Source organism: Panthera leo, chromosome B2, assembly GCF_018350215.1.
Source record: "Panthera leo isolate Ple1 chromosome B2, P.leo_Ple1_pat1.1, whole genome shotgun sequence".
NCBI lineage: Eukaryota > Metazoa > Chordata > Mammalia > Carnivora > Felidae > Panthera > Panthera leo.
Genome location: NC_056683.1, coordinates 55,101,205 through 55,117,241, shown reverse-complemented (window position 1 = coordinate 55,117,241; position 16,037 = coordinate 55,101,205). Strand labels below are relative to the sequence as shown.

At 34.8% G+C, this 16,037-nt stretch overlaps 1 long non-coding RNA gene across 1 annotated transcript in view; it reads left to right on the top strand.

Annotated features, from left to right (window-relative positions):
- Positions 1–15,673, top strand: part of LOC122219058 — a 29,714-nt gene extending 14,041 nt beyond the window's left edge. Inside the window, exons 2-4 of the long non-coding RNA XR_006202241.1 lie at positions 10,467–10,509; positions 10,584–10,762; positions 15,378–15,673. This is a non-coding gene — a long non-coding RNA (uncharacterized LOC122219058). The remainder of the gene's footprint in view (positions 1–10,466; positions 10,510–10,583; positions 10,763–15,377) is intronic.
- The last annotated feature ends 364 nt before the right edge of the window (positions 15,674–16,037 follow it).

The window sequence follows — 16,037 nt, the reverse complement described above, 5'->3', positions numbered from 1 at the left end:
ATGGGCACATAGTTAGCACTCATTAAATGCATGTTGAGGGGCGCCTGGGTGACTCCGTTGGCTAAGCTTCCAACTCTTGATTTCAGCTCAGGTCATGATCTCACGGCTTGTGGGCTCCAGCCCCGCATAGGGCTCTGCAACGAGAGTAGGGAGCCTGTTTGGGATCCTCTCTCCCTTTCTGCACTCCACCCTGCTCACATACTCTGTCTGTCTCTTTGTCTCTCAAAGTAAGTTAAAAAAAAATAATTTAAATATGTGTTGAATAAATGAAAGATAATGAAATCAGATCCAGAGAATACTCACTTAAATTGCTGTTATCTCAAACTGGGAACACCATAGTTTATGTCCTGGCTGGAAGAAGGCCATATAACACAGCAAAAAGAGCACAGGCTATAGAATCAGACTTAAATTTGAAATCCATATACAAATACCTGAGGCAACTCATTTAAACTCTTTAAACAGCTTTATCCTTAATATTGTAATAATGACAACTGTCACAAACATGTTGTTTAGGGCATTAAATTTTGGTAAAGTATCTAGGAGATTCTGGCATACAGGAAACAGTTTAACAAACAGTGGTTCTCATTCCCCTTGGTCACTGGCTTAACATGAAAATCATCTTAGAATTTTCCTTTTCTAATTCTATACCCTCTAACTAATATCACTATTTATATAGCCTATTTCTGCCAGTTTTTCCATTGGTCCCCTTCTCGTCTTTCTCACTGTCACCATTCAGCTTCCTCCCATTCTCTGTTCAAAGACTGTTTGAATTGTTCATTAGACAGTCTCCCTGTCTTCACACTGTATCCTGAAAAACAATTCTTAAAGATTATTAGCCACGTCCAGATCAAGTTTGAAGGGTATGAGACCTATACAATTGCATAGGACATTTTGCTGAGAAGGGCCATATTTTGTTTAATGTTCTGCGGTCACCCTCTTGAAATTCTTAACTTATAAACAAGGAGTTACACACGTTTATTTTTCAGTGAACTCCACAAATTATGTAGACAGTCCTAACCATATGCTCCCTTGTTTGGAAAATGAACAGCACATTTTCATTTTCTATTAATCCAATGATACTCATTCTAGACCAGCATTCAGGGTTTTTTGGCCTCCACATGCTTCTCTAGACATGGCTACCGTGGCACGTTCAATAAATCTTTAAACTTTCATTTCTTCATCCATTCAACAAATCTTGATAAAATATTATGACGGCCTACATAGACATGCAGTATACTTGTATATATATGTAGTATAGTTCTCCTGCCTCTTTAACTCTCCTAAGTCCCTGCCCTAATTGCTCCAGCCAAACAAGTCAATATTCATTTCCTATAATCTCCCTTAAAACGTTCTGCCTTGTGGGATTTACTCCTCGATTCTTTATACTGAATCACTCTCCCTCCCCTGCCCCACAGCAATCATTTGCATGGCTTGGTTTCTTATCTTATATCAAGTTAATAAATACCACTTTAGCAGAAAAACTTTTTTTTTAACTCCTGTATTTAAAGTTGACAGTCCCCATTATTATTTGTAATACACTTTGTTTACTTATTTCTTAATAATATTTTTTAAATGATCATGAAAGTAATAATGGTAGGACACCAGGTACTTTACATATATTAGCACATATAATCTACACAACAACTCTACAAGATCAGCATTATTCCTTCACAGAGCATGTGGTACAAAGTGCACTCATTTTGTGTGTTTACTCCTTTGGTGTACTTTGTGTGATAGTGAGTTCGGTAAGAGCAGTGACCATGTTATTTCGGTTCACTGTTACATCCATCAATTCTTCTACACGGTAGGGACTAAATAATTCCTTACCGAATGATTGCCTACTCTATGCAAGACACACTGATTTTTTTATGTTGTGCATTTTCCAAGTGATCAAGAAACCTGGATATCCCTCTCTTTCCTGAATACGTTCGTGGTTTACTACTGCTTTTATTTTTCCCTCAGACTGGAATACATTTTCTTTTTTTTTTTTTTTTAACGTTTATTTATTTTTGAGACAGAGAGAGACAGAGCATGAACGGGGGAGGGTCAAAGAGAGGGAGACACAGAATCCGAAACAGGCTCCAGGCTGTCAGCACAGAGCCCGACGCGGGGCTCAAACTCACAGACCGCAAGATCGTGACCTGAGCCAAAGTCTGCCGCTCAACCGACTGAGCCACCCAGGCGCCCCATGGAATACACTACCTTCTGTTAAAAACCTATCCATCTATGTCCATCAACTGATGAACAGATAAAGAAATTATGGTTTACATACACAATGGAGTACTACGTGGCAATGAGAAAGAATGAAATATGGCTTTTTGTAGCAACATGGATGGAACTGGAGAGTGTGATGCTAAGTGAAATAAGCCATACAGAGAAAGACAGATGCCATATGGTTTCACTCTTATGTGGATCCTGAGAAACTTAACAGAAACCCATGGGGTAGGGGAAGGAAAAAAAAAAAAGAGGTTAGAGTGGGAGAGAACCAAAGCATAAGAGACTCTTAAAAACTGAGAACAAACTGAGGGTTGATGGCAGGGTGGGAGGGCGGGGAGGGTGGGTGATGGGTATTGAGGAGGGCACCTTTTGGGATGAGCACTGGGCGTTGTATGGAAACCAATTTGACAATAAACTTCATATATTTAAAAAAAAAAACCTATCCATCTAAAAAAGCTTATTTCAAAATCTTCTCTACAAAGCCTTTCATAAATATTCTTCTATTCTCCATCCTATCCTTTGGTGACCCTTGCTTATCCCCTCCTTCTTTAATTTCCATAGCATATTATGCTTTTCTTATACTGCTTGTATCTTTTTTCCATTATGATTATTTTTATATTTATCTTTCTTTTAAAAAATGACAAAGATTATATCTTGCTCATCTTTGTACTTAGTATAGCACCTGGTATAATGTTTCACCCATAGGAAGTATTTGATACATACTGATTAATTAGAGCATCTGCAACAATATTTACATTTTGAGGGGATCTGGACAGTCATCTCGAAATCTAAAACAACTCTAAACCAGGGTGGCTCAGTTGGTTAAGCTTCTGACTCTTGATTTTGGCCGAGGTCATTTCACAGTTGTGAGATCAAGCCCTGTGTCCAGCTCTGTGCCGAGCATGGAGCCTGCTTAGGATTGTCTCCCTCCTTCTCTCTCTGCTCCTCCCCCAAGCACGCATGTGCTCTCGTGCTCTCTTTCTCTCTCAAAATAAATAAATATTTAAAAAAAATAAAAACTAAAAAAATAATTCTAAACCATAGTGATGCAACAATGCATCCAACTATATTCTAACTGTCTTTAATCTACCTGAGGAATTGAAATTTGTGTGAAGGTGATTAAGGGTTTTTGCTTTGCTTTCTCTTTTCCACTTGGAGAAATCTGTGCTGATGCAACATATATTTCTTAAAGGGTTCCCAGAGGCAAATTTAGTTACTAATATAAGAACAGCATAAGAACCTGTGAGGCAGAGTGAATGAGCATGGTATTTACAATCAGGTACCCCTAAATTTGTAAATATCACCCACCACTACCAGAGAAAGAAACCTGAGCAAATTATATAACCTATCCATTCCCCAGTTTCCACATCTAATATCTGAGGAAAATATTTCAGAGTTGTTCTGAGGTTTAAAGATAAAAATATAAAACAATATACTAATCATTAAATATTAATATTAAAATCTTAAAATTTAAGTGTTTAAAAATCTAGATAGAGATTTGGGGTTCAAGATGGATGACTAAATATATATGTTTATTTCTTCTTTCCTCCCCAAAATGATAGTAAATGATTTTTTTTTAAGGCTGAAACTCCCAAGAGAAAATAAGATGAGAGGGGAGTTGTCAGTTTTGAGGTTTCTAAATATAGAAAGTAAATGGAAGAAGATTGACAGAATAAGCTGAAGAGAGGAAACTATGGGCTATTTATAACACACAAAGAAGAGGATAAGGGTGGGGAGGGGGGTGGAGCCAGCTTCACCTACAGATCCTTACAGAGGGCTTAGATTCAGAGGAAAGAAACGATGAAGCGTAAAGGGGGCGGGGACAGGGTGAGCAATGGAGAGATTCTGTCCACATTTTGAGGGAGGATGCTTCTGGCTTTCAAATCCCTTTAGCTACTGAATCTATTTAGTGCAACTTAAACTAAAGACATTTTCAAATACACATGACTTCAGAATTCCTTTTGATGAAGTTCTTGAGAATGCCCTCAGGCAAAACAAGGAAGTGAAACATAAGAGGAAAATATGGGATTCAGAAAACAGAGGAGGCAAACTAGATGAGCAGCAAAGGACAGAACCGAAATGACAGCTGGCAGCACCATGGTCCAGACAAGGGCATGAAAGCAAAAGACTCTGGAGGAAGAGGTGCAAAAAGGGAAAAACCGAGATTATATGGTATGAATGATAACCTGGAAACTGAAGGATATTTTAAAAAGCACGAAATGCTAGGGGAAAAACTCAATTATGAGAAAACCAAACACTGAAATAAAATTACATCTGAAAGAGGCATCTGGGTGGCTCAGTCTGTTAAACATCATGACTCTTGATTTCACTCAGGTTATGATCTCACGGTGAGTTTGAGCCCCGTGTCAGGCTCTGTGCTGACAGCTCAGAGCCTGGAGCCTGCTTCTGATTCTGTGTCACCTTCTCTCTCTGCCCCTCCAGAGCTCACTCTCTCTCTGTCTCAAAAATAAATAAACATTAAAAAAAAATTATAAAATTACATTTGAAATATGAAGCAGCATTTAATCCAAATTCCAAGAAAATCAATGTGTGTCAAGAATAAAATTGCCCTGGATTTTAAGCAAGAGCCAAAATGAGCAAGAAACTGAAGGCATTAAGTTTTGGTGAACAGAACTTATAAACCCCAGCCTAGGCTTCCAGGGCAAAAGGGACTGTAAAAGTAGACACAGTCCACATACTGGGTAAACTATAACATGGAATGGTGCGTGGAGTATGGAAAAGAACCCATCTGAACAATCATCTTTAAGTGAAACAGAAGTCACAATACCAGAACCATATAAGAAACAAAAGGAAACCTAGCACACCACTTGGTTTTGCAATGAGGAATATTCTCATAGTCATAATAAGATAAATGTCCACTACCAGCTTTCAACTTTGAGAAGCAACCAACAACAAAACATGGAAATATTAATTGTGGTTCCAAAACATCAAATGTTTTCAAACTTGTCAATTTAAAAATAAAACTAGATTGACAGGAGTGGAAAGTGGAAGGAGGAAAACAGGCCAAAGTACAGGTAAAGGCACTAATTTTCTCTTCCAACAAACTGAGGAGTCAATAGTTAATGGAACAAAAGATTGAAGTTAAGTGTATATTATATGTATTATTGATTGCACAGGTAAACAACTGAGGAACTAGCATTACAATATTAAGCAAGGTAGATAAATAAAGTTGGAGGGATTGGAAAATGAACTAAATCTAATGTGCTATTATGGGAAGATGACAATGTCTACAGCTGATAAGAAAGAATGGTGTGAGTAAACTACATGGGGAACGGGGGAAATCGAGTCTTTGACTCCTTGGGAGAAGACCTAGATGGGAATGGGTGGAAATGGGTATATTCAGGAATTACTGATGTTCATAACCAACCCTTCTGTGTTCTGTTAAAAAGCCTACATGTCTCATTTAGGTGCCTACGTAGCTCATTCGGTTAAGCACCTGACTTTGGCTCAGGTCATGATCTCACAGTTTATGGGTTTGAGCCCCATGTCGGGCTCTGTGCTGACAGCTCAGAGTCTGGAGCCTGCTTGGGATTCTGTGTCTCCCTCTCTCTCTCTGCCCCTCCCCCCACTCATGCTCTGTCTCTCTCCCTCAAAAATAAATAAACAGGTGCACCTGGGTGGCCTCTGACTTTGGCTCAGATCATGATCTTGCAGCTGGAGAGTTCGAGCCCCACATAGGGCTCTGTGCTGACAGCTCAGAGCCTGGAGCCTGCCTCTCCCCCACTCATGCTGGCATGCATGAGCTCTCTCTCTCTCAAAAATAAACATTAAAAAATTAAAAAAAAATTAAAAAGCACACCATTCATGTGCTTTTTAATTTAGATAAAAGAATGAACATAAATAATTAAGGCAGTGAAATGTGCTATGTGGATCCAATGTTTCTTAGGAACAAAAGTAAAATGATTTATAAAATTGTTTACATTGCTGAAAATAGCAACAAACGCACAAGCCAATGTTTTGTGCATTTCCGATTTATTTTTTAAAGCACTCTTCAAGTGTGGCTGTTTCTCCCCTGGAAGTTTGGATCTGAATAAAATATAAAATGGATTTAATAGCCATAGTTGAGGTAAAGAGGTTATATCTCAAGGGGTCCATGGTTTCTTGATTTTTTTTTTAAACTGTTCAGTCTTGGCTTAACATCAGTCTTTTTTCTGATGGGTTGTCACTGGAATAGATTCACAGAATAGCTATGCTTATAAAAGTACCTAAGGGAAGTTACCTGGTTACAAAGAAGAAAGATAACTGTTCCAAACAAGCAATGTACAGAAAAGAATGCACAAAAGTGAGATTAGGGCATTCCAAAGGGAAATTCCTGCTAGGTGTCTGGAATAAGCAAAAGCAAAGATGATTTCTGTTATCAAGCTGAACAGAGAACCACACTTAAGATTGGTTGACCATTAAAAAAGGAGTCTTAATGCTTCTTACCTCTGATTTTTATTCTTTTTTGGCTCAAGCCACTGAAGCAAGTAGACTTTAGAATCTTAAAATCTGTTTCACCTTAGTTACTGCACACAGATTTTCTTTAAAACACTGGACTTTCCACAAAAGCCCCTTTTCATTTCTTTCCATATTAAACCATTCTTTAAATAAAGCCATTATACTTTACAATACTCTAGTTTTCTGTATATATGTACACAATGTAAGCACTGAAGCAAGTATCCAATAAACTGGCACTAAATGCCAGTATTCACATGAATTTACCTTAGTGATTTAAAAAGAAACATTTGAGGGTTCCAATTTTCAGGATATTTGAATCAATTTTTCATTTTAAATGATATATGCAATTACGCAACTAAAGTCAGAATCACAGTTGAATTTTAAAATCTATAATGATTTTCCCCGTTGGATAAAATTACCTCATTTTATCAGAGATAATTTAGTCATCTCCACAGTTATGGATTTGCTTCCCAGTCTTTCTTAACAGGAATCTCATTTAGTTGGTATAATTAGCAGGTAAGGTTAGGCAGGCTGGAGAAACTACTTCCTTCTACCTACACCAATGTGACCAAATATATTTGTCCTCAGTCAACTCATAAAATCTGCAAACTCTCAGAATGTTCCACAGTCCTTATGATTTTTGTTACATATCTTTTCTTTTTAGGATACAGCTTTTATGGTGACTGTGTGTTTATGAGAAATACTAATGCACTGAATAATACCATGATATCAGTTGTTAGAAAAATATCTCCAAATATATGTAATAGAGAAATAAATGAGAATTGACACCTGAGATAATGAACAGAAAAGTGGACTGGCAGAGTCTGAGCAATTATTTTTGTAAAATGGTGCCAGACTCTTATTCTTGTATGGGAATTTTCATCTCAATATTTTATAGATATCACTTTATTCAAAATTATATTATCTTTATCAGCACAGTATGAGATTCCAAATTTTCATTTTAAGCATTTTTTCATTATCGTATAGTATAGTAACCAGTTGGAAGATAATCTCCATCTCATTTTGAAGTTGTCTATTCTTTTAACTTAGTAATGGAAGCATACTTAGCTTAAATTACATACCTTTGTCCTTGGCAGAGATATTGTTAGTTCAACTTGGTTTAGCAAACATTCATCCTTAGCTACTGCAAATCAGAGCTATATAAGTGTGGAAGTTTCAAACATGAAGCAAAGAAATGAAAGAAAGTTGAGAAATATTTTTCTCATCCATACTGATGGGAACTTTACATCAAAGTCTCTCAGGAGGACAAATTTGAGGTTATGTATTAAAAACCTTAATACCCTTTGATCCAGCAATTCCACAAGTCTAGCTTAAGATAAGCTTGAGTTTAGCTTAATAGGAAGGGCAATGCATGCACAAAATATTCACTATATGGCACATTTTTAATTTCTCCTTTAAATGCACATATCAATATATATATTTTTACTTTGTTACTCTTTTCACTTTGGAGTCATATACATACCATGGCCATGAAACAAATTTACTGAGGGACAGTGTGGTTTAGAGGACTATTTGAAAGAGGCCCTCAGAAAATCACTGGGGAGAAATTCTGAAAGTCTCTATAAAGGAAAGGAAAAAGTCATAGAAGAAAAGAAGAAAATATCACTATCATTAGAAAATAAGAACAGAAGTCTTCCCCATATCCTCTACTGACAGATGAACTCTAGGATTCACAGTATATAAGAACCACACGCATCTGAGGTAGCTATGTCTGAATTGCAACTCACAGGTCACTAAATCACATAAAATATAGCCACTTCAGGGATTATAGTATAAACATTAAGAAGAAATGCTACTGTTTCCAACAAATCCAAAGGAAAAGGCTCCACATATTCAAGACTAATAATCAAGTTTTAAGTTCACAGCTAGGATCTTTATGTCTACCAAGGAACATTTTATTTTCATATTGAGTATAATGCTATGAAATTTGTAAGAACACCTATCCATTTACTTCAAATATTCTCAAAAGTGTTGGGTAGGGTAAGGAAGGGTAATAGGTAGGAGGAAAAAGGATGGGAATAAGACAACTCCACAAACCAAGTATGTTTGTCAAAACCCACAAAACTGTATACAAAAAGGGTGAATTTTGTAGTTCATAAGTTATACTTCAATAAACCTGACTTACAAAATAAAAGAAATAAACCGTCCAAGAAAAATTTGGTTAAAAAATCCATCAAATTCCTTAAAATTCCGGTTGTTCAAATGACTAAGATTAAAGTTAAATTCACAGTAAGTGTGATGGAAATATTTTAAACTTTGATTTTGAAAATCCAAATTTCTAACCAAAATATTCTATTTTGGATTATGGGATATGTTGAACTAAAGCTTAACTTTAGCTTACATTTAGATTATAAATGTTAATTGTTAAATGTTACGAAGGCAAACTTGATCACTGGAGCCAGTCAACTAATTAAGCACTGCATAATAATTAATTTAAACAAGTACCTAAACTGAAAGGCAAAAGAAGAAGAGTTCTTCCATCCAAGAATAACGTGAAAAAATTGTGTCACTAGTATTCAAGAGAAATATTAGACATAACTTTGGTGGTGGTAGTGGTTTGTTAGTTTTTTTTACTCTCACAGAAGCAACATGCACTCCCCCATTCACTTTTCTTTCTTCCTCATGCAAAAGACATTAGAAGCCCATCTGGTGGGATAGAACTGAAATAGACAATACCTTTATAAACTAAAGAAGAAGTGACTGAAAGAACAATTCCTTAGCTGAAAATCCCACTGCCATAATTGAGAGATAAGAAAATATCAGCTGCTTTGACACTTTGTGAATCTTGGTAGTCTAGGCACAAAAAATTTACAAAAGAAAATTCTATTGAATATAGTATTAAAATATACTTTTAAAGGAAAAGTTAAAAATTTGTAAGAATAATACCTAATTTTATTCTAGAGTTTATTCTAGAGTTTTATCTAGAGTTGTTTCCCTTTAAAAACGTCCATAAAGTACCAATTCCTTGAAAGACAAAATTGTTAAAACTCAAGATGAAATACATAATACAAATAGTCATATATCTATTAAAAAATTAAATATGTAGTTAAAAATCTTACATCAAATAAAACTCTAGGCTCAGATGGCTTCACTGGTGAATTCTACCACATATCTAAGGAAGAAATGGCTTCAATTCTACATTCTTTTCCCGAAAACTACAAGTAGATGTAAGATTCATTTTCTGAGGTCAATATTACTCTAATACCAAAACCAGACACGTTATAAGAAAAGAAAAATATAGACTACTATCCCTCAAGAGAAAAAAACATGTATCATGAACATATTCCAGAATCATTAAACATTCTTCAAAAGTTCAGTTTTAGTAACTGCATAATAATCTATTATATTAGGTATACCTTAATCCTTTTTCCTACTATTGGAGGAAACTATTGACGTCTTGTCCTAAAGACGTCACTCATTTCCTCTTCTTTTCCGTTCAGAAGTCTATGTACTCCTTGTGTAGTAAGGCAGATCCCAATTTGATCCTCTCTCCAGGGAATTTGTAACTGAGAGACTAAGAAAAATAAATTACTTACCTTGGTTGCTAGGCCTTTCAGGAGCCTAGGGAGCAGCCATTTTAGAGCTCCATGTGCTGATAAGCAAAGGTGCAGAGAGAACCTGGAGAATGGATCAAAAAAGGTCTTAAGTTTTTAATATCCATATTTATTGATATTACTTTGAATACACATACATGTTTGAGGAGCAGAGTAGTAAAATTATCATTTACTTTACAACAAATAACCTTGTGATTCTTTGCTTCAATTTCTTAGAGCAATGCAATAGAAGCTAGACATCATCCAACACAAACATGAGGTATATATCATAGGCAAGAAAGCCAAAAAAAAAATGAGTCCAAGTGTTAAAACACACTATCCCTTTCCCTTCAGTAGAAAAAGAAGACTTGCTTCTTGGGAAGGATCCTGGGTTCCCATTCTAAAGTTCTGGAATGCAAATACATTTATTTAGAGGAAAGATAAAAACCATTGTCCTCAGCTTTACAATCTAAGGATGTCTCCACATTCCAGATCTCTCCTCATGCCCTGAAATCCAAATGCATATCTTTGAGGTAGGTAAATCTCTCTGAAGTTCTCACAGTTTTAAATTACCTTCTACTTTTGTAGCCAGGTCCCAGGTTACCGTCCACTTTTTTAGCCAGGTCCCAGCTTTCAGTAAAATTTGTTCAGAAAAATCCTTAATTGCAGAAACACAAAAAATATTTTCGTTACAGCCCCACAAAAACCAAGCATAGACAAGAGATCATGAAGCATCAAAGACCAAAATAAAGAACATAGCTGTCCTGGATACTGATGGCTTTTTTTTTTTTTTTTTTTTTTTTTAGTTTTCTGTTTGGGCTTTCATGGAAGCAGTTGCACTTCCTACTCTTAGGTCCATAAAATATCTGTGAATGCCTGTTCAAATCACGTTCCCCCATTTCTTCAGCTAGCTGCAGTGGGTTTAAGATGCATGAAGCAAAATGACCCAAAATGAGAAGAGATATTTAGGTTGTTTCTAATTTTTCACTCACCTAAAAATGTATGTAATGTATATATGTGTGTGTGTGTGTGTGTGTGTGTGTGTGTGTGTGTATATATGAATGAGGATGGACTATACATTAAGTGTATATATTCTTTAAAGTTCTTGATATCTATTAATAAATGGATTTCCAGGAAGGTTAAAAAAATTATAACCATATATAATGTAGAAGTGCTCATTTTACCACATCATCTCTTAACATCAGTTATAAAAGTCATACCTCATTGTATGAGTTTGTAGTTCTACAACTAAAAGTAGCTAGATATTATCACACAGTGATTTTTTACATATGCTAGAATCTGTTCCTTGCCTATTGTGAGCCGTGAATCTGTTGATTTTTGTGCCTACACACATCATTTCTTACTGTAGTTTCATAACATACTTTCCTATATAATACTGCATCCTGCTCATTACTTTTTTCTAGCTTCAAAAAACATACTAATGAAGCTCATAGTGTAATTACATTAAACATACAAATTAAATTGGTAGTAATTCAGTTGTGTTTTAGAACCAGCTCTTATCAACTTGGGAAAAGCCAATTATTTAATAATTTAAGAATTTTTCCAGGTGGTTTTAAACTCTTGGTATCTTGAAATCAGCCATGGTGGGGTTTTTTACACCATGGAAATCAGCAAATGCTACGAATCATGGCTTCCACACTCTGACTTCACAAAAAGTCAATTTGCCAGTGTACCACTGGAATAATTTATGATATTTAGTCATGCCATCCAATATTATGTATTTTATATCTTCCTTTTTAAAAATACCAGCAGAGTTGTGTAGCTGAATTTAGTTTGACCTTATATATTATTCTTAGGTAGTTTATGATTTATTACCTATTGGGATAGCTTTTTTTCTTCCATTAAAATTGCCAAATAACAAATTGAACTTTTTGAGTTTTTTCCTATCTGGGTAATGTATTCATCTTTCTTATTACTTCTAACAGGTTTTCCAATAATTCTCTTGGGTTTCCTAGATAGATTATTTAATCATATGAAAATTATGACAATTAAATGTTTCTTTTCCAAAAGATATACTTCTTTGTGTAATGGTTTCATTTCTTATTCAATTGCCTAGAATTTATGGAAGTGTGTAAAATAATGAGTAGAGGCATTACTTGCCATTCTTTTGGTGTTTCATCGCTTACCAAAATGTTCACTTTTAGGTTGAAAGAGATCCTCTTAAATATGTTAAATTTCGGGGCACCTGGGTGGCGCAGTCTGTTAAGCGTCTGACTTCAGCCAGGTCACGATCTCACGGTCCGTGAGTTCAAGCCCCGCGTCAGGCTCTGGGCTGATGGCTCTGAGCCTGGAGCCTGCTTCCGATTCTGTGTCTCCCTCTCTCTCTGCTCCTCCACCATTCATGCTCTGCCTCTCTCTGTCCCAAAAATAAATAAAAAACGTTGAAAAAAAATTAAAAAAAAAAATATGTTAAATTTCTACTCTGAATTTTATGTTGTGGTACGTAGTGAGTGGTGGTGGGATTCATTGGTAATGGTTGTTGTTTTATGGTTTTCATAGTTGTTTTTAATCAGAAATAAGTTCTATGAATCTGTATGCCAGTGGATAAGAGCACAGTTCTAGAGTTGTATCTCCCGGGTTCATGTTCTGGCTTTGCTATTTCTTAGTTGTGCAGTCTTGGGTAAGTTATTTAAAGTATCTATGCCTTGATTTTCTTTTTTGTCAAACTGGTAAAATGAGATAACAGTTCTTATTTTTTTGTAGGTTTGAGAATTCAGTGAGGTAAGGTGTACAGAGAACTTGGAACAGTGGTGGCAGTTTAAGCATTCAATATTTAGAAATTATTATAACTTAATAAGGCTAGTAATTATTATTAATATCTTCAAGAAAACCTTTCAAAATTATAATTTTTATTTCTTTTAACATATTCAAATACATATTTTTTAGTACTTGCATTCCTGGGACAAAACATACTAAGTTGTGTCCATTTCTTTTAATAGCTAGTTGAAGTTAATTTGCTAGTAAGCTTTTAGTCTTCTTTGCAAACATAGATTATTATATAGTTGGGGGAAGGTCTATAGGAGATATTAGTATTAGTATTCTTTTGTCTTTATAAAATGTATCTGGATAACTTATAGACTTGTTTATACTCTGAAACCACTTACATGGCATACATCTTTTTCATTCTAATATTCTATAATTTTTTATAATATCATTTAAAATTTTGTCCTTTTTCTTGATCAAACATATTAAAGTTGTATGTTATAGGATTTACTCCAAGTAAAAATATCTTTAAATTATTTATTATTTCTACTATTTTGTATTTCCCAACTTATTAATGTCTATGTTTGTTTTTATCATCCCTTTTTTTCATCTTTCTATTGGCTTGTGTATTTCTCTATTTCTAATTTCTTTACCTGAGTGTTCAGTTCATTTATTTTCATACTTCCTTATTTAGTAACAAAGGATGATTTATTGCATCTTTAAAATGCATACTAAATGACCTGAGTCATTTTTCATTTATAATTTAAAATATTAAATACACCCAGTGATAGATAGTATATTATGACAAGTCCTGTCATATCTTCAACTTAGCACCTATAAATGTGAATATTCACTATTAACCTTTCAAAATCAGGATACACCCAAAACTAAGCAACCAAGATGGCATTCAATGGACAAATGAATAAACATACTGTGGCACATTCATACTATGGAATATTGTTACTATGGAATAAATTGTTAATCTACGTGACAACATGAATAAATGTTATATGCTATTGCTTAAACAGATGTTGTCTAAAAGAAAGCAGGAAGTTTCAGAAAGATATATACTATATGACATCATGCCTATGAAATTCTGACAAAGACAAAAGTATGAAGGCAGAAAACATATCAGTGCTTGTCATGGCTTGAGGAGGTGGGAAGTTAAACAGGTGAAGCACGGGGGACTTTTTAGGGCTACAAAACTTTTGTGTATGGTACTATAGTGAGGGATACATGACACCGTTTATCAAACCTAGAACTTTACAGTACAAAGAATAACTGTAACAAAAGAATCTAGCTGCATTAGCACTTCACTGAGCTGGAAGTTTGACACATGTATCTTTCAAATCAAACAAACATCATTCACAATCCCTATGTTATTGAGTTTTTTTGCTTCCTCTATAAAAGGGAGTGAAAGAAGGCAAAATGCAGAATATTAGAACCCCAGACACCAGAATCAGATAAACCTGCATTTGAAATCTAATTCTACTACATACTTCCTAGTTATTTAACCTCTGGCACATTACTTAAAATATCTAACACCGTTTGCTTCCATATAAAATGAGGGAAAATAGTATCTGCCTCAGCATTGTTGCAGGATTAAATATTAACGCATATAAAATTCTTAGCCTGGACTATAGTTGTATGATCAAAAAAGCTACATGTTGTTTTCCACAACTGTAGAAATAGAAAACTGTGTTTTCTATTTCTCCTTTTACATATATATTTTAGACATATGCACCTTTTCCTGTGCATATAAATACATGATCATGGCTTTATTATGTATTATGCTCTTCCTAAATATTATATTTTAACTCTATTTTGTTTGAAATTAATAGTATCACAATTGCTTTTTTGTTTGTTTGTTTGATTTTCTATCTTTGCCTGTCTTTACTTTTACTCTTACAATTTTTTTTTTTTTTTTACTGTTTTTGAGTTTTACTCTAGGGATCATTCAACTTTTCACCAATAGGTATCCAGATAGTAAATAGAATAAAAGGAAAAAATAGGAAAAGGCTAAAGGAAGAGATGATAAAAGAGTTAAAGACCTGCCATCTACAAGTTTTAGACTCAAAAATCTCCAGAGCAATTAATGACCTTATATGACTAGATATGACCATATCTAGCCCTTATAACAATTTTGAACCTCAAAGATAAAGTTCTAAATGTTTTCAAGAAGGAAAAAAAAAAAGCTGTGACAAAGAAATGGGCATCATTTTAACATAATGTATCTCAGTAAACTGCATCTCAGAAAGCAATGGAAAGATAGTTTTCAAGTTCTGAGAGAAAATATATTGGAACCTAAAATTCAATATGCAGGTATATCCATGAAAATTAAGTGAAAAATAAAAACATTTCAAGTATTTATAAACTCCAGAATGTTAACCTTCTCCTCTAATCCCCATCCTCGTCCTTTCTTAGGCAACTACTTGAAGTCTTTAGAAGCCAAGGAAGGAGTAAAGCAAAAAAAAAACAGTAGAAGTGGAATTCAGGAAAGAGTAAACTCAATGCTGGGAGCAGCAAGCAGAAGTTCTGAATGACCAGAAGCCGGGGAACCACACAGACTGAGCATGAGATTAAAAGGTCCTGGTGAGGCGTCTGCAAAAATCAAAAGGGGAATCCTTGCAATTGCCAGTATGACTGAAATGGTTAAAAGACTAGGGTTTAAATATACTTGAAAGATGCTGAGTAGACACAGGCATTACCACACACAAACACAAAAGGAGTTAACTATGGGGGCACATGGGTGGCTCAGTCAGTTAAGCATCTCACTATGGACTTTGGCTCAGGTCATGATCTAACAGTTTGTCAGTTTGAGCTTGAGATTCTCTCTCTCCTCTCTCTGAGCCCCCACCACTTCAACATGAATCAATAAACTTAAAAAAAAAAAAGAATAAACTATGTTAATTATGTGAGGTGACAGATGTATTAATTACCTTGATCTCAGTAATCATTGTACAATATAAACAGGTATCGAAACATCTCACTCTACACTTTAAATATACAAAATTATATTTGTCAATTATTACTCAGTAAAGTTTATAAAACAATGAAAAATCTAAATAAATAAAATAAAAGTCT